Consider the following 23,153-nt stretch of genomic DNA (forward strand, 5'->3'; position numbering starts at 1 on the left):
ATACCTTTTTTGGATGACATCTTATCTAGTGTCACGTTTTATTAACAAAAATTATTTCAATATATCGTTCAGTTTTTTTTGTTAACTGATTTTGGTATGTTGGTTTTTAGGATATGTACCAGATGAACTGGAAAGTCATAACCGGCTTTTCTAACAGATGTCGCTAGATTTGATTATGTAATGTTATGATTTGACACATATATGATTTTATACCACTGATGTTTATGTTACCACTAATGTTGCACTGTAATAGACACAGAGAAATAGAAATTTAACTTTATAGGAAATATTGGGGAAATGCTTCGCGACGTCCAACATCTAGATGTCGTTACTTTTAATTTGTTACTTGCTTAAATTTTGTTGTTTATTTATTTTGAGCACCATTTTCAGATTGGCTGACATAAGAAACAGTGCGTATAGAGACTAAATTATTAGTTCATTAATATATTATATATAATTGTGTAGCACAAAAAGTAAAGTGAATTATGGATCTAGGAAGTGTTGTGTACTTGGATGCACAGATAGTAAAGAAATGCAGAATCGTTTTCGGTCGAAGAAGTATTTGGTTGTCATTAAAGAATGATTGATAATATTAAAAATCCCAAACGTATAAGTATCATGGAAATTTATGATCGTTACAGCATCTTTTGTTATTGTAAGTTGGGGTAAGTTTATATTCCGAAAGAACCTATGCCAATGGCTATATACTTCGATCATTCATTCATTTCTGCTGAATGCAAATCTATTAAGAGAGGATTAACCAATATTCAATAGATAAGGAATTTTGGTGTAAAATTTATTGCCTAAGTAAGAACAAATTTGGTAAAGTGTCATTAATTTAATAACTACCTTGAGTGGTTCATTTCATTAAAGAAAAAAAGTGTAATTATCCAAATAAATATATTGGCTTAAGGCTACTTAACCAAGATAGTTTTTTTGGATCTAGCTCATGGATTCAGGAATATACATCCTCGGCCAGTATGTTTTAGAAATCATTTGAAGCACTCAATATAAGTTAATTTTTTAATTTCATTGGCCTTTAGGAAATTGTGAAGAGGATGAACATGATGGCTCCTTAAATAATTTACACTCTATACTAACGCGGAATAAATACAATTCCAGATGTTCCTATACGAATAAACAAATCAAGGTAATATCCTATGCCCTGCAAATTGTTTTTTTATACTGCCAGTTGATCTGTTTATGTTAAAGTCTTAAAGTCTTAAAGTCTGTTAAAATCTCGCGATATTGCCACGTCGATAATATAACATATTTTTGTCAAATATATATTTAAACTTAAAAAAATGTAAATGTTTTTTTACTGGTGCCTATAATGGAGATTTAAGTTGACCATTAAATTACTTGAATGGACAATTATGGCGCCCTCTGGATGTTGGGAAAAGCAAAAATTTGCGCCAGAGTCAACAAATGATTAACTTGAACAATTAGTTGATCGAAAAATGTCCAGAATGGGCCGGAAAACACGATAAAGTGATTTTATAGTACGGTAACAAACCGTCTCATAAAGCAAAACCGGTCAAGGAAGCGTTGCAAGTATTTGGATGGGACATATTATCGCACTGACTATCAACTTTTCGTATGAATGGGGAACGGGTTTGCAGATCAGCACCTAAATTTCGAAATTCTTATTTTCGTACATTTCGAAAAAGATAAAAAATAGCTCTATGAATAGTTTTGCTCAAAGGTCAAACAGTATTTTTGAGACGGTATCTATAAATTGCATGAAAGATGGGCAAGATGAAACGGCCAATACTTTGAATAAATATATTTAACAATTTTTTTTTAATTGTGCAGTTTCTTTTCCAAAAAAGTCGGTAAGGACTTTCCGGTACACTTGGTATTATAAGGAGACAAGAAGACGGTGAGAAGTAACCATTTCTCTCAATAAGTTTACAACTCTGCTTTTGTCGTAGGAGTATTGCAGAATCTTTTGAAGCGATCTACGGTAAAGTTGAATACCTAACAAAAAGAGCCTTATTGCTAAATTATAGCAAGATGTCCACTTTACTAGTGGAAGACGATTCAGGACAATTCCAACGCAACTTGCAGAAAGAATGCGGTTTATAGTTAATTGAGCATTCACTCTGTTTCGTATAGCAGCTTCCGAAAGATGGAGTCATCCAAGTAAATCGATCTATTATTCGGTTAAAAAACAGCATTGTATGGTAAAACACGTCGACTCATTTTGTTTGTGGCCGATCAGTTACATAATTGTTTAAAAATAAAAATAGATTTTACACACCACCGAACAATTGATGTTTTCATTCGTAACATAATAGTGGATCGTGCAAAACACCCATGTTTCTTCTTAATTTTTTTCCGTCTCGGACACAGATACACCGGCGCTCATAACAATATATTCATTAATAACAAATTTATTTTGATTTCGAATAGCAATATTTAAGTCTGTATCGTCAATATTGTTGGAGTCATTAATTATAATATACAACAAATATTAAAAATTAATCGCAAGGATTTTTTTTATATTAGATCTGATATCGCTTGACTCCACTCTGAGGATGTGCAATTTTACTTTCTGATTTAGAAAAACATTCCCATTTTCAGTTACTAAAACCTACAGCTACCATCTCACATATAGATATTTTACTATAAAACAAGACTTCCATAAGACAGTGTACTGGGGCCGATATTGTATTTCCTATATACAGCCAATCTACCGATTACAAATATCATTACTGTGGCAACTTATGCAAACGACAACGCCGTCTTCGCATCCCACGAATATCCAATAATAGCATCAAAAACCCGCAAAGCGAATGAAACAAAATCTGTCCATGTAGCATTCACTCTGCGTAGAAGAATATGCCTACCATCTATAAATGCCAACTTCCACAAGCCAAGAATGTTAAATATCTTGGTACACATCTGGACCGACGTCTAGCCTGGAAGAAGCACATACTTGCTAAATGAAAATAAACTTAAACTATATCAAACATAATATATATTATTAGACTACAAGGTATTGCCATACGAATCAATACTTAAGCTTATTTGGTTGTATGAAATCTATCTGTGGGGTACTGCTAGCAAGTCTAATATAGCCATCATATAACGGTTCCAAAACAAAGTATTGCGTGCCATTGTCGATGCTCCGTATTATATCTCTAATAAAGTGAAACAACGCGATATTCCTCTGGAACCTATAACGATCTAAATCAAAATGTTTGTGTTAAGCATTTTAAAAGAGTGTTAGTGCATTCTAACCTTCTTGCTAATCGGCTAAATATGCGAGGAGACTTTTAACACTATTAGATCTGGTTATGGATCATTATGGTTTTCATATATAGCTTTTCTGCAAATCATGTTGATAATATAATTATAAGTAAGCGATTAATATGAATATAGTAAACTGGTGTTATACAAAAATGCTCATAATCGTAATACATAAGAGTCAGATGGGTAGATTTGTATGTTAATTAATGTAGTTTTAAGTTTTTATTGTTTTGAAATAACAATAGGAGTTTTAAATGATATCAGTGGCGATGGTGTCTAGACCAGTCTAGAAAAACGAAGTAAGCTTAACGAATAAAATCAATAAAAATTGTAAAATAGAATATAGTAATATGTTACTATTAAAAACCTATGGAGGATAATCATTGATGATATATTATTGTTAAATTTTGTATATAAAGTACTTGATATAATGTTTTGTGATTATTGATGTCAACTAGTAGGTGAGCCTGAGGAACTACGAACAGTAATTAGGAAATTCGGAAATACCAAATGAAAGGAACAGAAGTTGTCAAAAGTATCAGTTGTTGAAACAAATATTCTGAAGTTTCTTTATTTAGAGATCTTGTTATTTATTACTAAAAATTACAGCTCCAACAGTTTCTTAGAATTTTGGAGTTATAACATTTTAATTCGTACTCCCGCACCTAAATATATTAAATACCTTCGCGACTCTAATTAAAATACCTCGTCAATCCCTACAACCACCTTGTTTTAAAATTGACCGTAGCACCCCCTGCAGCGAATTTATTGAAAGAATCGACCTAATTTCCCGATAAATCCCATCATAAATTAATAAAAACGAAATTGGGCTCGTAAAGCGCATTTTGTATCGGATTGATTTCCACCTGAACATGTCGAACTTTGCTCCAGTTTAACGCGGGTCCAATATGTTTCTGGAGTCGGTAGAGGTCTTAAATAGATTGAAGTTTAGATTACGTCGATTAACGGATCCGCAATAAAAGCGTCGAGGAATTTAAAAAGTTTCACGGGGAACAGCTGGCGAGGTCATAGGAAAAATGTGTTTTATCCGGATCAGAAGATGAGATGGGTTCGCACTAATTGGCGTCGATGTTTTGCTCGGCCTGGTTCGGTTTAAATTTTCATATTTTAATTGGTTCGAGAGGTTTTAAATTAATCGTTAGTCGTTAGAATATCTTCTTTTATTTCATAATTTTTTTTATTTAGTTTTCCGTAGCGTTTTTGAGATTTGTTTTTATTAATCTCTTAATACGTCAACAATCTTCCCGTGGGCAATGAGTGTTATTATATGATTTCCCTTATAAAATATAACTATCCTGACATGTAGAATATCACTTCAGTAAAAGCAAAAAGATTGGTTTATTAGCTAATTAAAAAGCCAATTTCGTGGATGCAATTCGGAATTCGGAATTTCGCCTATGGAGTGCTAATATAAGGTTGCACTAAGACGTCAAACCAACTAGTAATTCAACGCCGCCGTATCAAAGTTGTACGGTTAATTACCAATGCTTATCGCTACGTAAGCAACGAAGATCTGCACGATGACCTCGAAATCAAATGGGTGTTTGAAGTGATCCAAGATTTCACTTCAAAACATGGAATAAAGTCGGTAAATCATAGCAACGTGGAGGCAATACAACTACTGGGCAACACGCAGGTATCAGTAATCAGAAAACATTTTAAAAAATCCACAAAGTGATTTTAAAGGACCATTAATTGAAATTGAATGAAATCGCAGACACTTTAAAGATATCAACTGAACGTGTACATCATATCATTCACGAATATTTGGGTATGAACAATCTCTGTTCAAAGTGGTTGCCGCGCGAGCTCACTTTTGACCAAAAACAACGACGAGTTGATGATTCCGAGCAGTGTTTGAAGATGATCAAGCTTAATAAACTCGAGTTTTTGCGTCATTATGTGACAATGGGTGAAACATGGCTCCACCATTTCACTCCGAAGTCAAATCGACAGTCATCCGAGTGGACTGCACACAATGAACCCGTTCCAAAGCGTGGGAAAACGCAACAGTCGGCTGGCAAGGTTATGGCGTCTGTATTGTGGGATGCGCATGGAATAATTTTCATTGACTACCTTGAAAAAGGAAGGACCTTGAGAAAAGAGGGACCATCAACAGCGACTATTACATAGCGTTATTGGACTGTTTGAAGGACGAAATCGTCGAAAAACGGCCGCATTTGAATAAAAAGAAAGTGCTGCTTCTACAAGACAATGCACCGTATCACAAGTCACTGAAGACGATGGTAAATCCATGAATTGGGCTTCCAATTGCTTCTTCATCCATCGTATTCTCTAGACCGATTGCCGACGAAACTAAAACCTATTTTAAAGCAAAGGACAAAACATACTACAAAAATGGTATCGACAAGTTGGAGGGTCGCTATAATCAATGTATTACCCTTGAAGGGATTTATGTTGAATAAAAAAAAACTAATTTTGCCAAAAAAAATTATTTTACTACGGTAGGCCGGGGAATTTTCAATTGACCTGTTAAGATATAAGAATAATATGTTATGGAGGATTTAAGTTATAAATGTGTAATATATTAAATGCAACTTTCTATATATTAAAAAACGTCTATGTTTTTTTCTTCAGCAATTATTTTAACAAATATGAAAGCTGTCAATTTATAATTAATTATATTACGCAAATTTTCTGGTTCTGAAGCCTGTTTTATTTTATTAGTTGTATTCGTTTTTAGGTTTATTTTTTTAGTTCGTTTTCTCTAAAATTTCACACCGTATTACCAGGACATAGCACTCCCGCATTATCACCTACCTAAAAAATGCTATTAATTACGATTTATTCGGTCATGATAAGGAAACGCGAGTTATAAATCATTGACATTAGGTGCGGTTATTTGTTATTGGTAAAGAATGTTTTTTATGTGAGGCTAGAAAAAAATATCTGATTGGTCGTACTGATTTAATTAAACAATTATTCGCCAAACATTAAGAAAAAATAGGCAACAAAACGCAAATTCAAGATTATTTAAAAGAAAATATGTAGAGTACCGGCCATAAATAGAGAAACTAAAAATCTAAACTGAAAAAGAATTTAATATCTTAATATTGGGTTGAGACATTTAAGTATAATTACTACATAGCTAATCATCGGTATAGAGTATTGAAACTTTTTATGAAACGAATATTTTTTTATGATTTCTTTTTCCATAAAATTCGTATCCAAAATGGATCCAAAACAATTGAAATTAGTAACGTGAAAAACTGATTTTTAACACACTTTCTATCTTTACCAGTGGTCAAAGTTTTCTTAAATATTCTAAACTATAATACTATGTTTTGCATTGTGTATTTCTTTGGTATTTGTTATTTTTATACCATCAGAGTACTGTGGGGTACTTCGGAATAAGAACGCTTTATATCCATTTTTTAATCTGATATATTTATAGTTTGTTACCTTGCAAATGTGAAAAATTCCTCACTATACATTTGGAGGTATTTAAGTGGATAAAATAATTATATACTTCTAGTTACAAAAGGATAGATAAAATATTTATAATTATCTGAGAAACTCTATTGAAAATCAAGTATTACAAATTTACTTTATGTATGAATACTTCAAATTTTTTTTAAATTAGTAGCTCTAGTTTATATGACTTGTTGGCAAGTTCCTCTATTAAAATATATGAATTATAATTCTCAGGATTAGTTTTAATTAAATTATGATGCAATGTAATTTGCAAGATTAAGAAAAATTATGACTAGAAGTATTACATAGTTATTCTTTTATTAAAAATAATATTAGTTTGAAATATAATTATATAAATTGGATATATGTCAATCTTTTGTGAAAAGTAGAAAAAGTGAATTTTGTAATACATATATATATATGTAAATTTACGTTAGTATGCTAATTATATGCCCATATACTTTACATAAATATAATATTATTTATATGTATATATTAAAGGATCGTTTTTGTTATTAGCACTGATATTTTAGTAAATTATATCATTGCTAGTTATGTGAATAAAGTTTCAGCACCTTTCTATTAATACCAAAGTTACGGATATGTATTTATATACGCTCCGTATTTGTATATACGCATATCTATTTTTTCAAAACATATAAAAATAATAAGACTGTTTCCATACTGCTATTTTTTAATAAAATGTAATATTATTTGTAATTAGTAAGTTTATATTTATGTAAACTATATGTTCATATTGTAATTACTTTACTAATTAAGATTTCAGAATATATAATAATTAATTTATACCTGATATTAATTTTAATGATATATTATTACAGGAATAGGATTTTATATTTTATTTAGTAATTATTAATAAAACTGATTATGTATGTTTTGTGTTATTATTTTAAATTGTATGTATATATCAAAACATGGTCTTATTGATATTTTAGTAAATTATGTTAAATATCATTGATAACAGAATGTAATTTAAATATATTGTGATTTTAAATTATTTCTTTTGGTAACATCGCTGAATATATGTTTGATTTTTAATATATGTTCAAAGTATAATAATACATAACATATTTAATAAAAACGTACATACCTTAAAATTGTTCAAGAAAAAAAACTGAAAAGGCCACTATAATCTCCGCATAAGGTCACTTAAAACCGACACTTCTGACTTAAGCAAGCTATTAAGTTTACCCCTGCGACTGTCTACCCTTCTTATTGCCAAAACACCACCGTTTCGGTAAGCTCGACGCTTGTTCTAGCAAAGCGCTCGACTTGGTCACCTAAGAACACCAATTACTATTCTTCAACTTTTGTTTGGCGCCTCTCCCACTCGTATCAACGCGTCGCGGAAAACCACCACTTACGTGGACCTTGGGTAAGGTCACCGGTAGCCTTAACGCCGCATACCAGGTGGGTATTTGGAAGATCTCGCCCGAAAGTGAATGGCGATGTTGCGAACGAGTTTCGGCTCGATCTGGTTCGGTTTAGTGACTTTTTTTTCGAAAAGTCGGAGGGTTTGGCGGTGATCAGGCACCTTTTTGATGAAATCCTTGTTTTGGTTGAATTAATATTCGTATTTTTTGTATTGTCTTGATATTTATATAAGATAGCTTATTAATATAACCGTATGTAGTCATTGTTATGACTTTATGACATTGTGTTTCGAAACTTTTTCATTATTATTCTATATATTAATCGGCTTAGCGAAAAATTTCGCACGGTTAAAGCTTATATCGAGGAAGGATTTTTAGACCTAACATTTTTTTGTAGTATGCGTTACAAATTAATATATTACAATAAAACTATTACAACAAAATAGGTGTTACAAAATATATAAACAAATATTTTAAGCTCAGACCGATGCGCTGCCAGCTCTAACTCTAACAAGTCAATTGAAACGTCCCCGGCCTGGCATATAGATGGCGCTACTAGAATTTCGCGTGTTGATAAGATATTGCTTTTTGAATGGAAAAATACAGTTGAAGCAAAAACTTGGCTTGATGCCCAGTTTCCGGATACTGCTCCAGGATAATCAGCGATCAAGGATTGGTATGCTAAGTTTAGACGTGGTGAAAGGAGCACCGAAGACGGTGAACGTAGTGAACGCAAAGAGGTTGTTACCGACGAACACACTAAAAAATCCACAAAATGATTTTGAATGACCGTAAATTGAAACTGAAGGAAATAGCAGACATTCTAAAGATATCAACTGAACGTGTACGTGTATCATGTCATTCATGAATATTTGGGTATAAGAAAGCCCTGTGCATAGTGGGTGCCGCACGAGCTCATTTTTAACCAAAAACAACGACGAGTTGATGATTCGGAACAGTGCTTGAAGATTATCAAGCGTAATAAACCCGAGTTTTTGCGTCGATATATGACAATGGATGAAATATGGCTCCATCATTTCACTCCGAAGTTTAATCGACAGTCGGTTGGCAAGTTTATGGCGTCTGTATTTTGGGATGCGCATTGAAAAATTTTCATTGCCTACCATGAAAAGGAAGGACCATCAACAGCGACTATTACACAGCTGTTGGGGTATGGTCGTAAAATTTATATTTGTGATTGTTCAATATTTGTGTTTGTTCCAGGTAAGAGTTTAAAATCCGACAAGGAAAATGATTCCAGTCACGCCAGTAACCAGGCTGGGTAAGACTGGATGTCTTCTAGGATGATTTATAAGTTAGTCACTGGGCAGTCGGTAGGTTTAATACCGAGGACCGTGTTTCGGAGCCCATGCTAAGCTGTAGGTCCAGTCACTAAAAAACCAAGAGGTTGACTTCCTGAACCTGAGGTCAAAAATCAATAGTACCACTACTTGTAATAGTCAAATCATGACCGACATTGCTAAAAATTCCTGACCATATATTGTTTATTCATATATAACGCTTTATTTTAAGATAGAAAACTGTCGTTATTTTTTTATTATTTATGATTTTTCGGTTGATTTAAATCTAGAAATGAACTGGATAATACCAGTTATATTAGTTCATTCAATAGTAATAAAAAATAGAAATTTTTGTGTTATATTCATTATATGTGAGCGGTTTTAAATCAGTTAAATTCATTCACCAGATTACATAAGATATTACTTATTATTTATTAATTTATTCATATATTATTCATTTTTTGAATTCGATATACTGTAAACTACCTGTTACCTTACATTCATTATATTCAGAAATATATAGTTTATTCAAAATTGATTTCAAAGATTGTTGACTTTTTTGTTAAGATACTTGTGTAAAACTTTTTACAACTATTGGCTGGTCTGATTCAAATAAAATTGGAATTTTATTCAGAAATTTGTGAGTGTGATTGTTATAAATAAAAATAAGTATTGTGACAAGGAACTACGATAGATAAGACCATATATCTTTTGGGTTTGCATCTAAGTTGGTCCCTGCCCAGAGGGCAGGTTTAATGTCTGCGTTCGAAGCCCAAATAGGCCAGACTAGACCGCTCAGCTCATGCAATACGAATTGAGTAACTCGAATTAATTTTTTTGCTTATTTAATATTATCTTAAGTTTCACTTATTCCAGTTCCTCAAAGAATAAGTGTTTTTACATTAGTCGATAGTTCTGTAGGAAGGTTTTAATCTATACTATGTTGTTTTTAAGCATTTTATGTATTATTTATTAGATCCTTAGCTATAATAGCTAAAGATTATAGAAACTGATTTTTTAGGAAGTCTCATATTGTATCCAAATTGTTCTTAAAATTCTTCAAACCAATTATTGATAAAAGTATGATATCATTCTGTTTACCAATATGGATTTAGAAATAAATATGCAACAGCTCATCGTCAAGTACATCATATTTCAGATGTAGTTGAAAATTGGCATGGAAAAAGAGCAAATTTGATCAGCTATAAATAAATATGGGCATATAATGAAGAGTTAGTCGAGAAACTATATATAAGAAGTATGTGGGATATTTTGACGTTGACCTTTCTATGCCATTTTAAATTGCTTCGAAGAACGATTATTTTTTTCTGTTTTCAGAAATATATTACTACGTTAATAAATAAATTAAATCATTAGGTTATAAATAGCAATGAAAATTTGTTTTTGCTACAATCACATTCAGTCTTTGATTATTAAAAATAATTTGAATGCTATGATTCTGTATAGTTCTACGAATCCACTCGAAACAGTATAAAGTCTATATCTATATATTAAAGGCCAACACCTATCACAGCAAGTATAGTATCTGAGTTCTACCTTATATGCTGTATTTACTCTATTAAATTCTTCTTATAGATCAGTGGCTTCGATTGTGTTCTGAGCTTAACATTACTTTCATTCTTATAAATATATGAAAGTACAAGCGGAAGTTTGGATATAATTGAGATAATAATTTTTTTGGTGTAAGACAATTATAAAACAGCAACAACATAGCTAATGCAAAATTATAATTAAAATATGCCCCCTAATCTTTTGGAAAATGGCTGTTATTATGATTCCCAATCTGGAAAAATACCAATGTAATCTTGTCGATCAATTTCACTGATAAGTATTTGAAAAACATCTGTTAAAATCTTAAAACTACTGTTGGGAACTATCGACTGAAATTGACTATCGATTGTTTAGTAATTGACTACTTTTTACTATCGACTGTTTCAGTCGATATTTTCGGTCCGACTGATTTTGTTACTATTTACTCTCGACAGTTTCGGTCGTACTTTTAGTTACTCTATTATTGGTTCTACTAGTTTCATTCGACTGATTTTACTGATAATACTTTTGACTATTTTTATGGCAATAATAGGTAATAATTCGATTACTTTTTAGATTTTTGTTAAAAAATATTTTCGTTCAATAATAAATAAAGCATTAAATAGTTTCATTCAGATCATTTTTAATTATGTCATCGATTAGTTTTCTTTCTAAGATTAGGTATATGTTATACATCTCCGTCTCGCTTATACTACCGTTGGAAAATATAACCACATATAAAATTAACTGCCCCAAGCATTTATCTTCGTCCTTTTTCCTCTCACAATTTTTACAGGAAAGTATTCGTACATCTTCGTCTGACATCACGAATTGAAAAAAAAAAAACAGTCGAACCGTGCATTTGACTGCAAATAGTAATTACTTTTTGCAGTCGGTAGTTTTTTGAGTATCGACTATTTCGACTGTTTTCAGTCGATTGTTCATTCGACAGCATTGAAAAGGCCTGCGAAGAATAAATACATTGAACTTTTAAACTTCTATATCTCAGCCAGGTTATTTAGAGCTAAATAAAAGAAGCTTTCTCAATGATGAACGAGACTAAAGCAGTGGTACCACAAGGCAGTGTACCTTGGGATGTATCTTGATGTAAAAGTTCGATGAAAGGAGAATATCGAAATGAAGAAATAAACTAAGGAAGGATGTTCTGCGAAAAGTAATATCAACATAATACATGTATTTCAGAATAAAGTCCTGAGAAGTATTGTGGATGCACCCCGATATTATATGGCAAATACTTAGATGTTCTAGAGGAAGTTAAGAGATTCCATGTTAACATCGAAATGTTGCAACTCTTGGATAACACTGAACTAGGACACATACTCAAGATAATCAAGCCATGTGATAAATGGTAAAAATACTGAAAAGTCTTACAAAATTTTAATTAATTTCAGAATAAGTAAGGGCCAATGGGTCTTCCTCGATAAATACCTATTAAGTCATTGTAGACATAAATTAGTCAGCAACTATTAATAATAATATATTAATAAATAAAAACACTGAGATGAGAAAAATCAAAAGGAAAAAGTAAAAAATAATATGAGTGATAATGGTTGTAACACTGTCGAATTCTAATTATATTGTAGACATGATTAACAGATTTAATCAATAACACCATCATTCAAGTCGGAAACGCGAATCGCCGAATAATCAGTAACAATTAGTCGCTGCCTCATTAATAAGCAGTTTAGCACAGAATATATTTCAATTTGCAGAGATAATTTTTCTTAATTCCAAATATAATTATACTAATTATTAAAATTATCGTTGAAATATCGGGAATCACCAGGATTCAATAAATGTGGTAAATACGAAGGTTGCCATGAAATCATTTTTATCCTAAATATTCAAGAAATATCATGATAAACGAATAATTGATTTCGACACACGATTTGGTACAAATGATTTCCTGCTTTCAAATTAACAAGTTATTATATTTAGTAAAATTTAAATTTTAATGTTTATTTGATTGACTCATATGTTTTAATATTTTGTCTTGTGGCGGTAGTATCCCCGGTAGTATCTATCCGTAGCTCAAACAATTTCGAAGAATTATAGTATTCGAAATTCGAAGAATTCATCATGGATAACGAATTATTCCGAGAATCCTTTCCTAGATGTTTCCTCGTCGACAGAGAAATAGAATATCCATAGACGGTATCATCGACGAAATGGCTGTTTTAGTGTCCATATTTTTTTCTATGGAACATAATGTGATTGTGAACTAATTTTGAGGGATTTACCATATATATTGTGTAATGTTTCTTACGATACCATAGATTAATACGGCTGAAGGTTTAGTGTTCATATATTTTCCTATGGAACATTCGGTAATTCTGAGAGTTTTACAATATATGTATATACAGTATAATGGATATAAATAAGAATAATCACTTAATGAAATATATATATATATACATATATATATATATATATATATATATATATATATATATATATATATATATATATATATATACTACAGTAAGTGCAATAAAAAATGAAAATAGCAAAGATGTTTCCTTGTTATTACAAAAATAATTTAGAACAACCGTTACAATCATTAAATATCTCGTATTCTCTGACTTATTTGGAAGCAATTTTATATTGCAATATCGCTTTATATTATTTATCAATAATAATTAATTATAGAGGGAAAATCTAACATCAGTTTTGGGATATTAATAAATACACAACAATTGATGAGGCGCGTGTATCAATCATGCAGACAGGATATATCAATAAGAAATAAATATATTCTTTAATAAATACATCATATTAGCGGGCGACATTAGATTGTAATTTTGAGATATGTTGAAACGTAAATGTAACAGTTGAAAATCGTGCAGGATATATATTTGTTTTTATAAGTTTTTTATTGCTGAATATAAAAATATATTTCGATATTATTTGTCATGTAACGCTGTAAAAAACTATTGTATTGTCTAGAGAAATATTTAATGTCATTTAAGAACAAATTTAAAAAAAAACGCGAGTGCGATATTCTAAGATAAAAAAAATTAAATTGATATTAGATCATATTTACAATATAAAAAAGTGAGAACAATAAAAATGATTGATATCCAATTTATTAATAACAATATACGTTTTTTTATAACGTCAGTATAATATTAAACCGTGCGAATACGGAGAAATAAAGCAACGGTTGAAAAATAATTGAGGAAAAAGGACAATTTTGGCTATCAAATTCTATATGTTATAGGGTAGAGAAATGGAAATAGATAACGGAAATTGAATATGTTTTGTCGGAATTGTTTCCCCTCGATTAGATACAGCGAGAATATTGTTTATAATTTGATATTGGTCCTTTGAACCGGACTAGTATTTTCGAGTTTAATTAAATTGATTTGACTAGTGGGAATCTTTCGGATGACCGATGCCATAGTTGAATACGACTGATGTTTTAGGGTTTATACTTTTTCCTATGGAACATTCTGTTATTATGAAATATTAATATGAAATTTATAATTCTGTTATTATGAAATATATAGTGTAACATATCTGACAATTACATATAATAACACAACTGATGTTTTAGTGTTCGTATTGTTTCCTCTGGAACATTTTGTAACTGTGAATTAATTTTGAGGGATTTACCCTATATGTAATGTAATAATGTATCTGAGGGTGGTATAATACACATATCCTGTTATTGTGAATTAATTTTAAGGGATTTACCATATATAGTGTAACATATCTGACAATTACATATAATAACACGACTGATGTTTTAGTATTCATATTGTATCCTCTGGAACATTTTGTAACTGTGAATTAATTTTGAAGGATTTACCCTATTTGTTATGTAATAATGTATCTGAGGGTGCTATAATACACGGTTGATATTTTAGTGTTTATATTTTTTCCTATGGAACATCCTGTTATTGTGAATTAATTTTGATGGATTTATCCTGTATATAATGCAAGGTATTAGGATGCCTTAAATGAATACGACTAATGTTTGTTTCAGCGATTATATTATTTTCCTAACGAACGTTCAATTTTACTTTATTCTTTCGTAAATTAATTACTGAAGACATATTTAGCCTTGAAACATTTATTTATAAAAGATTTAAATTAAAATGACTGTATGATAATATTAAATAAATATACAAATATGATAAAAGGCTTAAGATAGATTACTGATTGTTTCTAAAATGGCTACAAGAAAATTCACCAGACTCATAGGCGATTTCTGTGACTACTTTATATATTATATATCTTTTTTGGAGCTCAAAAGTTTAGTTACTAGTAGCAATTGACGTGTTTGAATTGAGTATTGATAGAACAAAGGAAAAATACATATAGAAAGAAATTCTACAAAATATATATCTGTCTTTAATATCAGATATGCCCTATTCGATTATTAATTTTTTTGCATAAGAATGTACTTAAGCTAATAGTTAAAATTCTTAAAACAATATTTTAGAAACTTTTTAGGAAAACATGTTGAAATGTATACAGAAAGGTTTTATAATTACTTCACAGTCCTTTAAATGTATATGATATAAATATATTTTATACGTTGTTATAATTGATATCTCAAGGGAACTCGTTAATAAATTAATTTCTTTGTGTTATTGAATAACACCTTTTAACCTTTCTAAAGTACTTTCTAAAATCTTGAAAAAGTGAAGCGCAGTTTTGATTGTTATTTTTGTAACTATTTTTAAGAGTTTTAACTATTTCTTTGAAGAAGTATATGTAAAATTTTTGGTGATAATGACAAAATCTTGTTACGTTATGTGATGAATATATGGATAAAGGTACCAGAAATATCATTTTGATTGAGATATCTGATGTTTTTGGCAATTTATTATTAATTTATAAGAATTACGAAAATATTATTAAATGGAAATGATAAATGTATAGGCGACTGTAATAGTTTTTCCATAAAATAAAAAATTATTGATCATATATATATATAATATATTTAATAATATAATTTATTATATAATCTAGGTTAATATAATTTAAAATCAAATTCAACATATCTTATTAAATCATAGAGTCCTTATAATTATTCGAAGAAACATATACATACTTTAGAAACTTCATAGGTTCGTTAACGTTTTTAATAGTTGGTTTTACCCACAGTCACATGGTTCACAGTTTAACGGTATCCACATGAACTGACCTGTGTTATTAATTTAGTTATAAGTTGATCGGGAAATGATGTTGCAGCCCACATATGACCTTGTTTTGGTAGCTTTTGAACATTTTTCAGTCATATTAATTAGATTGGTTAATATGGCTATGACAAAGTATTATAAAATTATATTCAAGATCAGATATATTATCAGATAAAAGGTCAATTGAAAAGTCCCCGGCGTACCATAGTAAAACACATTTTTTTTACAAAATTAGTTTTTTTTATTCAACATAATTCCCTTCAAGGATGATAGATGATTATAGCGACCCTCCAACCTTTCAATACCATTTTTGTAGTACGATTTGTCCTTTGCTTCGACGAAAATTTCTTTCCAGCGAGCATTCTTTTGAGATCTGAGAATAGGAAATAGTCGCTGGGGGCCAAATCTAGAGAATACGGTGGATGAGGAAGCAATTCGAAGCCCAATTCATGGATTTTTGCCATCGTTTTCACTGACTTGTGACACGGTGCATTGTCTTGATGAAGCAGCACTTTCTTTTTCTTCAGATGCGGCTGTTTTTCGGCGATTTCGTCCTTCAAATGGTTCAATAACGCTATGTAATAGTCGCTGTTGATGATCCTTCCTTTTTCAAGGTATTCAATGAAAATTAAACCATGCGCATTCCAAAATACAGGCGCCATAAACTTGCCAGCCGATTGTTGCGTTTTCCCATGCTTTGGAGCGGGTTCATCGTGTTCAGTCCACTTAGATAACTGTCGATTGGACTTCGGAGTGAAACGATGGAGCCACGTTTCATCCATTGTCACATACCGGCGCAAAAATCGGGTTTATTACGCTTAATCATCTTCAAACAATGCTCCGAATCATCAACTTGTCGTTGTTTTTTTTTTCACCCACTTTGCACAGAACACTCTCATACCCAAATATTCGTGAATGATATGATGTACACGTTCAGTTGATATGATATCTTTGATATTTCACTCAATATCAACTGACGGTAATTCAAAATATTCTTTTAAATTATTTTGTCGGTTAACAACCTCTTTTGTGCGTCCACTATGTTCACCGTCTTCGGTGCTCATTTCACCACGTCTAAACTTAGCTTACCAATCCTTGATGGTTTATTTTCCAGGGGCAGTATCTAGTACCCCGGTATCAAGCCAAGTTTTTGCTTCAATTGTATTTTTCCCTTCAAAAAGCAATATTTCATCAACACGAGAAATTCCTTTTCATTAATTTTTTTCATAATAACAAAGGTTGCCTCGCTCAAAATGCTATAATTCACAAACTAATGATCCGACAGTTGTCAAATTTATACACGCATCTTTTGAGGTTTTGGGCTAACTAAAAACATATCGATTTAATTCTAGTAGCGCCATCTTGGTGTCAGGCCGGGGATTTTTCAATTGACCTGGTATCACGTATAGTATTTAATCTTAAATTATTTTAAATAAAAGTTGCTTTTAATATTTAGTAACTTTTTGTTTGTATTCCTCATCCATCAGTAACATGTGAAGTTACGATGCTTGTTATATTCAATTCATGGAATTATGAATGGTTTTTTGGAATATTTGTTCGGGTTTTTTTATATTCATTTTAATATTGTGTTAAAAGAAGCAGTAAGTTTGAGAAAGTAATAACAAACTGTGTTTAAATCAATTTTTATTGAAAATTACTATTAATGGTTTGTGTTTAATCAATGTACATAGAAATTGAAAAATGCGTAGAAGTTATATTATGCTTGAGGGAAATATATTCTATAAACATTTGTTTAAGATTAAAAAAAAACAATATATTTTTTAAGAGCAGCAGTAATCCGGAATTATGTCTCTCCTTCATAAATTTATATCCTGTTGGAAGTGACTTTTCTGCTTGTCACTATAATTTCCTAGGTTCTATCTAAATAAGTAAGTGTGGAGGAAGTGTTGCTATATGCTCATATTTATCCTAATATTTTATTTTATAATTAGGCGCTTTATAGTTATATAGAAAGATTTCTACTACTTACGCAAAATTTCCAAGCTTCACTTTCCCTTTACTTCATATGAAGCATAGATCAGCCACCAAACATTTCAGCTTTTTATTTTTCCATACTGACTCTAGGAAATGCCTTTAAAGCATTCTCATCACACCTAACTGGAATGGCTCAATGATTATATTGCTTTTACCAAAAATAGATTTTTTTGTCAATGGCACCACATTTTGTTCTAATGCTCGGATCTACTGTCCCACAGACAAATATTGCAAGAATCTTTTGTGTAGTCACTTTACTGTTCAAGCAAGAAGTTTTAAAAAACTAAGTCTTTTGTAATGAAAGGTAATCGAGTTATTCGTTATTCCACATTTATCTTCTTACTTTAAAACAATTCTCTTAGGATACACTAATTAATAAACAGTCTTTGAAATTGGATATGATGCTTTCAAATATAACAAAATGTCAGGTAAAGTTGGCTAATTACGATGGTTGCTAAATGATGTGGATTGAATTTTTTAGGATAAAGTCTTAAATAAGCAATACTGAGGATGTTCATTATTATAAGAACAAAAAAGAAAAAGTACAGTTTCCAGCCTCTTGACATTAATAAATTTGCTCAAAAAACGTGTAAGACTTCTTTTTAGCAGTTTGTTTTGGTGGAAAGACAATTTTCTTTATACTTTTTTGTTACTTATAATTAATGAGACGAAAGACTTTAAATATCTTTTAAAGATATTTAAAAAAAACCTTTGGCTTTTCTTATTTGTAAAATGTCTTTTTCCATATCGTGAGTGATTGTGAATTAATTTTGATGGATTTACCATATATATAGTAAGTTGTATTTTTTCCTTTGGAACATTCGGTAATCGTCATCGTCAATCGTCAAGAATTTATTTTTAAGGATTGGCCATATATATAGTCTAATGTATCTGAAGATGCCATAAGTATGGCTGATGTTTTAGTGTTTATATTTATTCCCATGGAACATACTGTGTTTGTGTATTGATTTTGAAATATTTATCGTATATATAGCAGGATGCCGTAAATGAATATGGCTGATGTTTTAACGTTTATATTTCTTCCTATGGAACATACTGTGATTGTTATTGTATTGATTATTGACCATAATTTTGATGTTGTAAAATTTAAGTTTAATTAATTTTTTTAATAATTAATAAGTACTTTCGTTTTATGAGCAAACATTTACCAATTCTCCATAAATTGTTACCAAAGCAGTATGTAATTATACTAATTATATACTTAGACTCCTATATCCCAGTCAGTCAATAGCGAAGAAGTAACCAGAAAATCGCCATATGCAAGTGACAATATAACTAAGTGGACCCAGACATAGAGAATAACGTTAATGAGAATAAATCAGTGCACTTTGATTTCATCTACAATCAAATTGTTTATATATCAGTAAATATTAATAATATTATTATTCCACAACAATGTTATATATTTACAATCCTGGCGAAAAACTTTGGCATTGGAAGAAGTATATTAATATACTCCAATACAACACGCCCAAATCAAGCTATAAGGAATAATTATTTATTAATATTAGTAAATGCATTTTTAATAAAGCATTAACCGAATATTGAAAACACTAAATACGTTAATTTCTGCATTCAGAGTGTAAACGAATGTGGCATAGAATATAAGCAATTTTAAAATAGATTCATAAAATTTTAATCACATATTTTCAAATAAAGAACAATGCAATTTTATTTAAAAATTTAGGTAAGGAAACCGTTATTTTAGTCATCATTTCAATTCATGCTAATAAAACAGAATTTGCAGAATTTAAAATGAAACTAACTACATAATGGAATTAGATGGAACTTATAGGACAAATAGAAGAAACTATGAATTATTAACAGTATATTTGTAAACATTTTAGAGCAATGATAAATATTAAGGTGTTTAACGACTAATGTAATCTTTAAATAGTATAAAACAAAGTCGCCTTTTCTGTCCCTATATCCCTATGTGCGCTTAAATCTTTAAAACTACGCAACGGATTTTGATGCGGTTTTTTTCAATAGATAGAGTGATTCAAGAGGAAGGTTTATATGTATAATACATGCATAATATACTAAGGCAACATTGCTAATTTTATAGGTTTCTAACGTGATGTCGTAAATTAACCTATTTTTTTAGGCTTATTTAGCAATTAGCAAAAACGCTGCCTAACCCTACGAATTAGATCAAATTAATGTACTACAGTATTGTACACCATAAAAAGGTCTACAAAAAAGTCCGCGATGGTATATGTTTATCTTTTAGGAATAACCCACATTAACCATTTTTATCGTTTACTTTTTACGTGAGAAAATGGCTTATTTACGAAGCTATTTTAAGCAATACGGCATTAATCCTTATCGAATTAAGTACCTTAAATACAGTGTGCAATTAATATAGATCAATATGGTTCCTTATAGCATGTAAATTAAACAAATATTTTCGGAGATATTACAAATTTAAAATTTGCGTTTAAAAATGTGTAATGTAATAAAAATTGTATGTATTTAGATATTCCAAAGATAGCAGGAAATCTTCATAGTAAGTATAGGGGAAGAGGAATTGTTTTACTCCAAATTTAATGCGTGCAGGCCAAGGGCAGTAATGAATGAACCAAAAATACTGGATCGATTTTAATCATGTTTTCATTGAGTGACATAGGCATATATATTTTATGCCCGTGCAAAGTCGGAGCGGGCCGCTATGTTTTTATATACAACGTTCATATTTTTTCTGTAGTGTATTTAATTTAGTATCAGCATTGCACCCGTGCGAAGCCGGGGCGGGTCGCTAGTAAAATATATAACTATGTGATATTTTATTATTTGAATGTAGTATCAATTATTTTGATTATTTACTCAATAGTTCATTTAATGATTGTAAAGATATTCCTCTAATATACATTTCTAAATTATAAAAAATAAATTATCTAATTATGTTTGTTTTGTTTTAGATGCCTGCTAAAATCAAACATCAACTTCAATATTTTTTTTATTTATATTTACTCTGTATTAAGATACAAACATGCATAACTCCATTTATTGTTCCATATCTATGTTTATAACATGAAACTAAAGAATGATCGTATATATTTCTATTTGATGCTCTGAAGTTTTTACATATCTGAAATTAATCTTACTTATGATTAGTGTTGGGAACTATCGAATGAAACTGACTATCGACCGTTTAGTAATTGACTACTTTTGACTATCAACTGTTCGAGTAGCTATTTTTGGTTCGACTGATTTTACTACTTTTTACCAGTGACTGTTTCAGTCGCTATTTTCGGTCCGACTGATTTTGTTACTATTTGCTATCGATTGTTTCAGTTATACCTTTAATTACTGTTTTTGGTTCAACTTGTTTCATTCGATTGATTTTTAGCGTTCTGGCTCTGTCGTCCGAACCACGACCTTGCCAAAAATGTACCCAATTTATGTTTACATAGATTTATAAGTAATATATGTAGTTTTATGATTTTTTGGTAGTTTGCCTGTAAATAACAATATATTTTATATTAATATTATAGCATTTTGGTACGATACTTTTCAAGATTGTTAATGTAATAGGGTAAAAAGATTAAAAATTAAAATTGGGAATGATAAATATCTCTCGATTTTTGTTATTGTCGATATTTCCGTTCAATAATAATATACTCTAATATATAAAAAGCATACATGTTGGTTTTTCTTATACATAAAATGTCTTTTCTCCCTCAAGCCCTCCTGGAAATGTCGTTATCTTCATCGCGAAACTCTTGTCGTTGGCTTTAAACGCCTAATATTTATATTAACCCACCTCCCGTGAAAAAAAAAACAGCATCGTCTACATTACCTGAGACACTTTATCAATAACCAGATATCACTCATACAGCGGAATAGAGCGCCCGAAGAAAAAAAACCTCCAAACTACCGATCGAACGTCATCCAAAGTCGATTGCGGTTCGATCTCATCAATCACGCGCGGCTTTTTCGGCTCGGTTTTTCGCGCGTTAAACCATTTACCGTGGTAGATCGTCGCCTGTTTTTTCTAACGTCGCCCGCACGAAGAGCTTTGACGCGATTATTTCTTGGGCTTTTGTTGCCGGAGAGCTTTCCTCCCACTATGATGGCGGAAAACAGCGATCGTTCGAGTAGGCCTTGAGGTCTAAGTCAAATAAGTGAAGGGCGATAAATAATTGTTTATCATTTTTTTCGTAACATTGGTTGCTGTATGTTACGTTATTTAGAAATGGTGAATTAATTGTGTTCACCATATAACATATGAGTTAAAAAGTTTCTGGTCTGGCATCGGTTATGATATACTATTGATGGTGAAGTATTTAAATAATTTTTGAGGCTTTTTGTTATTTTTAGCTCTTCAAAAATTGTTCACATATAAGATTTCAATCAATTTTTGATTTCCTTATATGACGTAAGCTGCTCAGCCTCAGCCTGGTACTCAGAAGGAGTAATTTCTGATGAATACGGAGTATGTAGGACTGCTTTCTATTTAAATATTTCTAAGAAAGTTTTCATTTCATTCATTTCAGGGTGTTCAAATAAGTTTTAACATTGTGTTTTGTGGTTTCGCAGTTTCAGAAAAATAGATACAATGTTAAGTATTCTCTTCTTTTTCTAATCTTTTCAGGCGATTAACTTTTTGAGTTTCTAGTACGATGTTAAGTTAAGCGCTGCTGGCCAGGTCATGATTCACTGGACGAAGCAAGTCGTACTCGAAAGGACCAATGTCTGACGAATACGGAGGGTGTAGCATGGGTTGCCTTGCAAATATTTATAAGATTTTCATAGATTTTACAATATGTGATCAACTATCTTTGCCTTAGAAAAGTCAGCCTTTGGTAATCTGAGTTTGAAACTATATACGAATAGTATCTATGGATTGTCACCATAAACATTTCATTTAATGAAACATAAATATTTTGTCCACTGTCCTGTATTTATCGCTAGATTTATATGGTTGAATTTAGTATTTATTTATAAAAATGTATAAAAGTTTTCTAATATCTGATGGAGACAAGCGCTTGTTAATTATTCATTGA

The 23,153-nt window shown here is 30.7% G+C and overlaps 1 protein-coding gene across 2 annotated transcripts in view; it reads right to left on the reverse strand.

The window, feature by feature from the left end:
- LOC143193537 (putative sulfoacetate transporter SauU) overlaps positions 1-22,164 on the reverse strand; it is a 67,113-nt gene extending 44,949 nt beyond the window's left edge. Inside the window, exon 1 of one of the 2 annotated variants that reach the window (XM_076399801.1) lies at positions 21,947-22,164. The gene's annotated coding sequence lies outside the window, so the exon portion shown is untranslated. Of the gene's footprint in view, positions 1-7,822; positions 8,093-21,946 lie in introns of those variants that run through there. The other variant, XM_076399802.1, reaches the window with a different exon arrangement.
- Between the last annotated feature and the right edge of the window lie 989 nt (positions 22,165-23,153).

This window comes from Rhynchophorus ferrugineus, unplaced genomic scaffold, assembly GCF_030347505.1.
Source record: "Rhynchophorus ferrugineus isolate W39M unplaced genomic scaffold, kcgeb_rfMv2 rfM3, whole genome shotgun sequence".
Classification (NCBI taxonomy): domain Eukaryota; kingdom Metazoa; phylum Arthropoda; class Insecta; order Coleoptera; family Curculionidae; genus Rhynchophorus; species Rhynchophorus ferrugineus.